An 11,221-nucleotide genomic window follows, 5' to 3' on the forward strand; every position below is an offset into this window, starting at 1 on the left:
ATGACTGATATTAGCTATCAGCGCCCTCACAGAAGTGTCTGTGATGTGTATTTCTATCTGGCTGTGAATTTGGACCTCTTTATCTCCTGTGAGATGATACTTAGAAAGTGTTGCCAAGGTTGAGAAGAATAGAGGACTTCAATGAAATTGTTTTTTGAGGAAAACATAATTGATGCCCATTCAAATGATAATTCCTAGCAACACACAATCTGGAATTTGAATTTCATTCTTAATACATACTTGACCTATATCTACTGCTTATCAATTTGAAACACAGAAGTGGTGTATGACATTGTAAATGTAGGCTGCATTGTAGTTCATCCTTCATTTTCACTAACATGTATGGGTAGATGAATCAAGATACATCTCATTGACATGTATCATTATGAATTAATCAACATAGAGTGGTGTTTCGTGTGACTGACAGAAATCCTCACCAATTAACAAAACAATCTGATCGCTAACATGAATCACCATAACTGAATTATTACGTGTCCAAGCTCACACCACTGTTATTAATCAACATAAAGCAATTTGATTTCTGATGACTGATATTCCCCACACATCAAAAGATGACCTCAAAACATACATTCTGTAGCGCCAACTCCGTAGCGTCAACATCGTAGCGCCAACTCCGTAGCGTCAACTCCGTAGCGTCAACACCGTAGCGTCAACTCCGTAGCGTCAACACCGTAGCGTCAACACCGTAGCGTCAACTGCATCATTTCAACTCTGAAACCAGAATAAACTGATAATAGATTGACAATTCGTATTCAATTCTCAAGCTATAGCACAAACTCCCTGACTTATCCAGGTAAGAGTTTTGTCCGGAGTGAAAAAAGAGGCTATTTCCATCTGAGCCATTAACTGTAAAAAGGAGTGATTTTCCTCCATCTAGATCAAGCAGAATATCAATATAGCTTTCGAATAATCGACAAGGCCCAGTGTGTGGCCTGGACAGTGATAGAGGAGGTCTTAGCACTCTACAATATACAGAGCTCTGCAGAGCTAAGAGGTGTCAGAGGAGTTGGACGGAAAGAGCACAAAAAAAAACGATCTTAATCATATCATATCCCACGGTTACTTATTGGCAGAAATAGCGTCCTTGGTGCTTCTTGGAAATCCAGTCAGTGCAGATTGTCCATCTATCTATAGGCCTTGGATCTGGTGGAATTACATTCTGTGGGCCCATCAATTACTATCCCAGGGTTAATACAATGTATTGTATGAGTATAGTTCTGCTGCCACAAGGACTATTTAGCATGTCATAATTTTTACATTTGGATGTTATGCACACTCTGTATGATAAGATGTTTTTCGATAGTAGCCTAGTGAAGTGGTAAACACTTAGTACACATCATGTAAAGTGTAGGCCTTGCTTTGGCACACACAGTACATCAAAAGCCACATACACACCAGGGTTGGGATCTACTCGAATTGAAGGCAGTCAATTCAGGAAGTAAACTGAAATGACAATTCAATAAACCAAAAAAAGTGCATTTAATTTCAACAACTTCTCAATAAAGTGAAAAGTAGTTGTTTCAAATGTTTTAAATTTTCAGAATTTTAAATTCAAATCACTTCCCGAATTGACTGCCATCAATTGGAATTGAGCCCAATCCTGATACACACAATTCAACCTAATGGTTTTTACGTGACATGATTAATACAGATCTGCTTCTTTTAATTGTGTTATTGAAACACTATGGAATTAAGAGATAATAATTAGAAATGATTACGTCAGATTGACAAAATCTATTCAGGTGATCATGTTGACTTAATTAGAAGTGCCTCCCAAATGAATCAATTGTGTCAGTTTTAGCTCTGAGTTGCATTAATTCTAACTGCTAAATGAAAAAAGCATTTATTAACTTTTAAAAAATCAACAACAAACAAAGATTGCAGTAGGGAGCTTTGCACTCCCATCTGCTTCTTGCTCATCAATGAGCTTTCCCGCCAGCTCCTAAACCAACCCAGCCAGCTCCTAAACCAACCGGGTTTCATTTTAAGGTACAGTGTACTAACCAACAGACCAGTTTAAAGGGATACTTCAGGATATTAGCAATTCCATTAATCTACTTCCCAAGAGTCAGATTAATTTGTGGACACCATATTTATGTCTCTGTGTACATCATGAAGGAAGTTAGCACTAGTTTCACAGATCAATGCTAATTAGTGTTAGCACTATGACTAGTAGTCTATGGGTATCTGTTAAAATGCAAAATCCCGAAGTATCCCTTTAACTACAACAACATTCTCAGTAATGGTCACATAAACGTTTTACTTTTTACATGTGATTGTTTATCTATCTTGGTTGAATGCACTGACTGAAGTCACTCTCGATAAAAGTGTCTGCTTAATGACGAAAATGTAAATGTAAATGTACAAATGTATGGTTTCAAAGCATGCTGGGTATTAGTCTAATGAGCTCTGTCCCCCCAAAAAGAAAAAACTCTTTGACCAAATGAAATTTGATCACTTAATTTCTACATGAATGAATCTGGTGCACATCAAGTTCCACCGAGTTAAGTAAATTCTATAAGAGACAATTACATTCCGCCAGAAAACATGAATTGATTGTGTAATGTTCACAAAATATGATAGAGCAAAACTTAAGGGCAGCCAAAATATTTTTAGGGAGTGCAGAATGAAAGCTTGTAAGTCAGCACATTCCATAAAACACATATAAAAGGAAAAAACCAACACACACATAATTACACAAGCACATTGCAGAAAGGACTCAACCATACCTGTATAATTAAAAGCAATAAGGCCCAAGTGGGTGTGGTATATGGCCAATATACCACTGCTAAGGGCTGTTCTTAAGCATGATTCAACGCAGAGTGCCTGGACACAGCCCTTAGCCGTGGTATATTGGCCATATACCACACTCCTTGGGCCTTATTGCTATTATAAACTGGTTACCAATGTAATTAGAGCAGTAAAAATAACTGTTTTGTCATACCTGTGGTATACGGTCTGATATACCACAGCATTCAGCCAATCAGCATTCAGGGCTCAAACCAGCCAGTTTATAATTATCTACAATAATGCACAAAGTACCTCAGATGCATCATTCATCATCAACACTGCTGCCTCCCTCACATGTAAATACATCTCACACACATACACAAAAACACACACACACAGACAGACACACACCGACTTAACCCGTCTACTAGAGAGCATTACTACAAGCTCGCCACTATAATCAAACGAAAGGGAGAGACGCCTTAACAGGAGGCAAGGTACCTGTAGAGTAGACACACAATGGCGCACTCACACACCAAATGAGAGGGGAGAGCGAGAGGAAAGAGTGGTATACTCACAGAATGAATCAGACGACACCAGGAGCCGATATCAAAAGATTCCCGCGGATGCAAGCCGGCTGAGTCCCGGCGGGGAGTGGGATGCCCCACGGATAAAAGGAATGGAGAGAGAGGAGTAAGCTCAGAGAGGAGGGGAAGGCGGAGGGAGGGGAGGGAGAGAAAGGAGTTGGGGGGTGTCGCGAGAGACTGGGTCTCTGGGCTTTGGGAGGGTTTTTCTTTTTCTTTTCACCAAGTAGTCTATTCTTTTTGATATGGTGATATGGTGTATTATGGGGAAAACCTGTATAGGAGTAATGTCCAACCCCTAGGTTTGTTCTTTAATAGGAAATGATTCCCTCAGGGTGGAAAAGGATACATTTTCTACAGGAGCGAAAAATATCCAACAGCAGTGGAAAAAGGGATTTAGACGGAGGTGAAGGTGAAGTATCTAGCTTTCTGCCCTGGCGGAGCGACGAAGAGGCGGCAGAATGAATGAGAGTGTGCTGTTAACAAATAAAAGAGCTGGGAGAAAAAGAACATTCTGTTTCAATTGGGAAAAATAACTCTTTCATTCTCCCGCCTTCCCGTTCGGCGAACGGGGCGAACAGTCCTCAAAAAGGATCTCGTTCTGAGATGAAAAGAAAAAAACGAAATGAAAGAGGAAGGCGATAATGACGTGTGTCTGTGGCACCTGTTCCCCTCTCTCTGTCTATATCTCTCCCACCTGACTGGCAAGATTAAGGCATATAATGCAATTCTCTTAATTGGCCCCGGTTGTGGCGACAGTACAATCATTCAGAAGCACTCGTTTTCACTCTTTTCTTTCACTCCCTCCCCCCTCTTTTTGTTCTCTTACACTCTCCCCTTCGCCTGAGGAACAGCGAGGAAGGCAGTGCAGAGAATGCCAATGACACTGGTGGGTGTCAGTCTAAAGGTTGGGATCCTACCGTTACCCCACTATCTGACTAAAATGGCCCCCTTATCCTTACCCAGACCCCCACTCTATCCACCCCCCCTGCCCAACCATCCCTGCGGATTCTCTCCTTTCTCTCTTCTCTCCTCTATAATCGGGCTTGTGAAAATGTCAGCCTGACTCTCAGCCTTGCTCTCTCTCTCACTTTCCTCTTTTTAGATACTCTACACCTGTTCCCTACTTGACTCGCTTATCTTTGTTAATCTCTCTCTTTCTACCTCTCTCTTCCTTATCTACACCTTTTTTTTGTAATTTGTTTGTTTCAGGTGTATTTCTCACCGGGAGGGCCGGAAGATTTTCACGCAGTCTCTTAGATTAAGCCAAACATAATTAAGCTACTCAAAAACATAAGTGAAATGATGGGAATATGAGAGAAGAGATTGGCAGATAATAACCTAGTTGCAATTTCAAACGATCTCTCAGTTCTGGGTTCTGAGAGGGAATCCACTGCTTTGTAGATTACAGAAGGATACAAAGAGTATTTATGTTGAAACAAGATTATCTGGAACTAAAGGATTTTCGGAATCCAATACGTTACTGTACTTCCTACATGACAGCCGCATCACCTCTTGTGAGACATCTTGGCAGGAAATTCACGGGTACCAATGGCTTTCCTGTCTTTTAGTTCTCACATCCACTTGTCATCATACATAAAAATTACCCAAATCCACTAGTCATTCAACGTGACAGCAAAACACTGAGGCTTTGAACGGAACGGGTTGCCATGGCACCACCAAAGGAAGCAAGCTTGATGCAAAGTCTTTAGGTGTGAAGGATATGGGGCACTCTAGAGGTTATCACACAGAAGAGTGGCCCCATGGAGGGAAGTGTGGTCCTTGTCAGGGCAGGAAATGGACGCCAGGTGAAAAGGTCTCCAGAAGTGATTTGGGATCTGTAATGAAAGAGAGAAAGGGAGAGAGAGAGAGAGAGAGAGAGAGAGAGAGAGAGGGGGAGAGAAAGAGTGCATTTCAGCATTTCAGCACCATACTGTATACCCAGTCATTATTCACCATCTCCCAGAAAATGCACTGTAAAAAGGCAACATTTTATTTGATTCATTACATTTATATGTCAGGGGGCCGTGTTCAATTACAACATCAATTTCATAAGAAATGTATAGCAGGCACAGCCACCTTCGTAGTTTTGCAAACTATCATTGTTCATCCAATTTTAAATGTATGGTTCCGCTGACTTGAATCATACTTTGTTTCAAGGTAAACAACACTATTTGTTCAACTCAGGAATGAATGTTAGTATAACTTTTTCTTTGTCTCATACGCAGTTTACAGCAGGTATAAAAGGTGCATCGAAATGATTTGGTGCTAACTCCCTCAACAACGCAGTACAAAAGTCAGTAACAATAATATCAATAACAAGTCAAAAATAACAAGTAATAGAAGTAATATAAGATGTAGTATGCATAGTACTACACGGTAATAAGGGACTGTATTTACAAATATAATAGAAAAGTAGCATTGACTGTGTGTATGCGTGTGTGTGAGGGTTGGATGTGTGGGTAGTGCAAATAGTCTCTACAGTGCAGTCATCTGTGATGAAAATAGTCTCTAAGGTGCGGTTCTGTGCAGGGAGGCAGCTAGAGTTAGCTGTTCAGCAGTCAGATGGGCCTAGTGGTAGTAGATTCCTCGTAGCCTGTTGGTCCGAGACTGCGTGCCAGGTGGTAACAGTGTGACTGGGGACTTGCAGGGGCTTGCTTCCATTCAACCACAAGAGCATTCATGAAGTCGGGGCACTGATGTTGGGTGATTAGGCCTGGATCGCAGTCGGTGTTCCAATTCATCCCAAAGGTGTTCGATGGGGTTGAGGTCAGGGCTCTGTGCAGGCCAGTCAAGTTCTTCCACGCGGATCTCGACAAACCATTTCTGTATGAACCTCGCTTTGTGCACGGGGGCATTGTCATGCTGAAACAGGAAAGGGCCTTCTCCAAACTGTTGCCACAAAGTTGGTAGCACAGAATCGTCTGCAATGTCATTGTATGCTGTAGCGTTAAGATTATCCTTCACTGGAAATAAGGGGTCTAGCCGAAACCATGAAAAACAGCTCCAGACCATTATTCCTCCTCCACCAAACTTTACAGTTGTCACTATGCATTCGGGCAGGTAGGGTTCTCCTGGCATCTGCCAAACCCAGATTCGTCCGTCGGACTGCCAGATGGTGAAGCGTGATTCATCACTCCAGAGAACGCGTTTCCACTCCTCCAGAGTCCAATGGAGGCGAGCCTTACACCACCCCAGCCGACGGTTGGCATTGCACATGGTGATCTTAGGCTTGTGAGCGGCTGCTCAGTCATGGAATCCCATTTCATGAAGCTCCCGACAAACAGTTCTTGTGCTGACGTTGCTTCCAGAGGCAGTTTGGAACTCGGTAGTGAGTGTTACAACTGAGGACAGACAATTTTTACGCGCTACACGCTTCAGCACTCGGCAGTCCCGTTCTGTGAGGTTGTGTGGCCTACCACTTCGCAGCTCAGCCATTGTTGCTCCTTGACATTTGCACTTCACAATAACGGCACTTACATTGATGGGGGCAGCTCTAGCAGGGCAGACATTTGACTAATTGACTTGTTGGACTACTTGACGGGGCGACAGGTAGCCTAGTGATTAGAGCATTGGACTAGTAACTGAAAGGTTGCAAGATCGAATCCCGAGCTGACAAGGTTCCTAGGCCGTCACTGTTCCTAGGCCGGCGTTGAAAATAAGAATTTGTTCTTAACTGACTTGCCTGGTTAAATAAAGGTAAAATAAAAATTGCTGGAAAGGTGGAATCCTATGACGGTGCCACGTTGAAAGTCACTGAGCTCTTATGTAAGGCCAATCTTTGTCTATGGGGATTGCAGGGTTGTGTGCTCAATTTTAAACACCTGTCAGCAATGGGTGTGGCTGAAATAGCCGAATCAACTTATTTCAAGGGCGTGTCCACATACTTTTCTATATATAGCGAATGCTCTCCTAAGTAAGTGTTTACACATACAAGGACGACTATATGGTATTTTCCTTGTAACATCAACATTTACCCTCTGTACTAATGAGTATGAAAGGCGGTACTGCTGCAAACGTACGCTGTCTAAATGTTTCCTTACTGTTGCTATGACATTAGCAGCGTGGTCATATCATATACATTACCACCAAGGGCGTTCATTTCAGAAAAGGCAGAGGCTGTTCAAAAGGGAGGGGGAAAAACGTGTTTGAAAGTGTAGCCACAGCGGTGGACATTGGAGATTCTACCATTCTACCAACATTTGCCTAACGTTAGCGCTCTTTACATAACGCCATCAGTGGCAGCTAGGGCCGAACGCGCACGGCTTGCCTGCCTTAGCGGGGGACGGCGGTCAAGAGGCCTCTTGTGTTCCGCATGTAGCTACCGACTAGCAACTACAGTCGGATTTAGCACTTAGCAAATGGAGCTACCCGGCTTCACTGCAACACTCCAGCCGAAAGTGCATCTGCAGAGTACAACAGCTCGAATGTAGCTATTGTGAGCGAGTTCTACATGTGGATGCTTCCAACTGGTGGGAGACAGATAGATAGATGTTTGAGTGTGTGAGAACTGAAAGTGTGTGTGGTGTGTATGGTGAGTAGGAGTTTGGAGTACATGTGGCGTGACGGTGAATGGTGATGGCAGCCAAATTAGCTGGAAGGAAAGGTTACAGGCGGAGAATGGCCCTAATAACAGATCTCAGATCAGCTTATCCCTGCTCTAACCGTAAACCACTCAGAGATTTAACATAAACTGTCCCTGGATCTGTGCTTAGGGGCAACTGTCCAGTGGGAAAGATACAGGTTCAACTGCGGCAGGTAGTCCAGTGGTTAGAGCGTTGGACTAGTAACCGAAAGATTGCAAGATCGAATCGTTCTGCCCCTGAACCCACAGTTAACCCACTATTCCTAGGCCGTCATTGAAAATAAGAATTTGTTCTTAACTGAAAAAAAATATCACAAGCCTTTTAAAAATGAGTAATATCCCCTAAGCATTGCCTGATTTATCTCTGTCATCTGGGTTATACATTGAGGCCCAGACAAAAGAAGGGCTGGTTTGCTCTGATATCATCTCCACTATTTCAATGCAATTTCGGACTTCTGTTTTCAAACCCATGAGTCACTGTTTGTAAATCACAGTTCTCTCTCATTTGTGTCATTATTCGTTAGGCTTCACGTTGTTTTAGTCACAGGGTCATCTTTGTATCTTCATACGGTAAAGCACCATGTACGTCTCAGAATGGAGAAACCTGTGTTACAGCCAGATGGCTAAGCAGTAGGTGTGTGTGTCTGTACCCCTTTCTGCATCTGTGTTTTCATGGTTGTAGGCATCTTGTTAAAGAATGAGTGTCAGGGTGTGTGTGTGTGTGTGTGTGTGTGTGTGTGTGTGTGTGTGTGTGTGTGTGTGTGTGTGTGTGTGTGTGTGTGTGTGTGTGTGTGTGTGTGTGTGTGTGTGTGTGTGTGTGTGTGTGTGTGTGTGCGCATGTGTGTGTGTGTGCGCATGTGTGTGTGTGTGTGTGTGTGTGTGTGTGCACGAACGTAAGTGTGTGTATGTGCACGAGAACTCAACACATCCCCCTGAGGTGTAGCTATAGCGTTATTGAACAGACACTGGTTTGTCATTGCTGTGTTCTTTCCCAGACGTCGCCTGCAGTCTATGGGACCACAGGACCCTGCCTCCCGGTGTTTAAACCCGCTGCAGCAACCCAACGGAGGCACACAGTGTGATGGTGATCTCAGTAACAGAACACAGCTTGTGCTATTATGACCCCGTCACCCCGAGTGCCATCTAGTGTTAGCAATAGCGTACAGCCATACATTCCTTATGGCATTTCAGACACTGACCAAAAATATGAGTCTATGGAGCTGAGATGATGCTGGTGGTTAGTGGTTTGGGGGTATCATGGAGGTGGAGTAGTGGTGAGGGAACTTGGGGGGAAGAAGGGAGTGGGATTATGTGGAGAAATAGGAATTCCGGGGGTGGGGAGTTCGCTGTGAGTGACGTTTTTTGACCCTAAACACTTTGGTTTCGGTTGACCGTCCGTTGACGTCCAGGCTCGTTCATACAGTATGTGTGCACCCTCGATGGGTGGCTGGGTGGGTGATGGCAGGAATGAGTGATGAAAGAAACGAGGGAACGGGAAAGAGGAAAAGAGGGGAGCGAAAGACAGAGGGGGCGATAAAATGGCTGATGGATGACCGTAGTCGATATAGAAAAGGGGGATGAGGGATGATTGATGGAGAACAATGGACAAATAACGACCAGCGAGATAAAGACGTAACAGAAATAAGAAAGGGGATGAGAGAGAGGGAGGAGGAGGAGATGAAAAGGGGGAGAAAATAGGACAGGGGAAAACCCACACTCACCCATCTCAGTCCCCTCTCCATGGGCGAACGAACGGTTAGTCCCTGCTAGATCAGCAGTTAGCGTTTGCCACGGAAAGCGAGTGAGGGAGCCCTCAGTCAAATGCCAAACGGACGGCTATTACGGGCGTGTGGGCCGGCGACGGGAAAAAGAGAGCGGAAGGAGAGAATGGGAGGAGGAGGAAGGGGGGGAAACGAGGGAGAAAACGGAGGAGAGGAGCAGAGGAGAGAAGAGCAGAGTTGCGCGTTGCGGGCGCAATAGAAACACTGTGACCCTGTCAGGTCTGAATTCCCTGAATTCCCCAAAATCCGTCCTGGCCAAATCCCCTTTTCCAAAAAGAACGACAGATCACTTTCTTTCCAAGAAGCCAATCACAGCTCCAGACTCTATTGACAGGTAGTTGGATACACACACTCAAATAAAATGCAGAGCAAACGCTGTCGCAATGACACCCCGGTTACGGCTCCACAGGCTGTCACAAGAAGATGACAGGAATCGACCCCCTCCTCTCTGGGCTTCTGTGGTGCTCCTCTTCTTCATAAAGACCAGTCCATTTGGAGATGAGTGAAAGCTGTGTAACTGTTCCCCTGTTCCCCTTTTCTCTTAGACTCGTCTCTTTTCTATCTAACGCCTCTTGTCCTGTTGTCCCTCAGTATTGGGCTCGCTGTATTTCCACAGTGTGGGGCTAGCGAAGGAACTGACTGCATTCAGCACTACCAGCAAGCTCCTTGCGCTCTCTCTCTCTCTTCATTGTATCTCCATACCTCTTCAGCTCTCTCCAATCCAATCAGCATTTGATCCTCCCTCCCTCTCTCTCTCTCTCTCTTCATCATTGTATCTCCATACCTCTTCAGCTCTCTCCAATCCAATCAGCATTTCCTCCTCTCTCTCTCTCTCTCTCTCTCTCTCTCTCTCTCTCTCTCTCTCTCTCTCTCTCTCTCTCTCTCTCTCTCTCTTCATTGTATCTCCATACCTCTTCAGCTCTCTCCAATTCAATCAGCATTTCCTCTCTCTCTCTCTCTCTCTCTCTCTCTCTCTCTCTCTCTCTCTCTCTCTCTCTGTAACTCTGTAACTCACGACTCCTCTCTCTCTTAGTGTTACGTTCCTCCAAGATAAATATCAACTGGCTGCCACCCTTTCATCCCCTACTGTCAATCAAGGACACAACATAAAATAAACATCAGGCAGCCTCTCTCTCATGGGCGCACAAACACACACAGGTGCACACACAGGTGCACACAGGTGCACACACAGGTGCACACACACACACACACACACACACACACACACACACACACACACACACACACACACACACACACACACACACACACACACACACACACACACACACACACACACACACACACACACACAGGCATATAGTAACATACTCACACAGTACAAAATCAAATCAAATCACATTTTATTGGTCACACATGGTTAGCAGATGTGATTGCAAGTGTAGCAAAATGCTTGTGCTTCTAGTTCCGAAAATGCAGTAATATCTAACAAGTAATCTAACAAATCCACAACAACTACCTTATACACACAAATGTAAAGGGATGAATAAGAATATGTA

At 44.1% G+C, this 11,221-nt stretch overlaps 1 protein-coding gene across 7 annotated transcripts in view; it reads right to left on the reverse strand.

The window, feature by feature from the left end:
- The window catches only part of LOC129819711 (glutamate receptor ionotropic, kainate 5-like), a 110,870-nt gene extending 100,347 nt beyond the window's left edge, over nt 1–10,523 (reverse strand). For 3 of the 7 annotated variants that reach the window (XM_055876242.1, XM_055876237.1, XM_055876238.1), the window contains exons 1-2: nt 9,642–10,523; nt 3,330–5,173 (exon numbers count right to left, since the gene is read on the reverse strand). The gene's annotated coding sequence lies outside the window, so the exon portion shown is untranslated. The remainder of the gene's footprint in view (nt 1–3,329; nt 5,174–9,641) is intronic. The other 4 variants (XM_055876239.1, XM_055876240.1, XM_055876243.1 and 1 more) reach the window with 2 other exon arrangements.
- Between the last annotated feature and the right edge of the window lie 698 nt (nt 10,524–11,221).

This window comes from Salvelinus fontinalis, chromosome 22, assembly GCF_029448725.1.
Source record: "Salvelinus fontinalis isolate EN_2023a chromosome 22, ASM2944872v1, whole genome shotgun sequence".
Lineage (NCBI taxonomy): Eukaryota > Metazoa > Chordata > Actinopteri > Salmoniformes > Salmonidae > Salvelinus > Salvelinus fontinalis.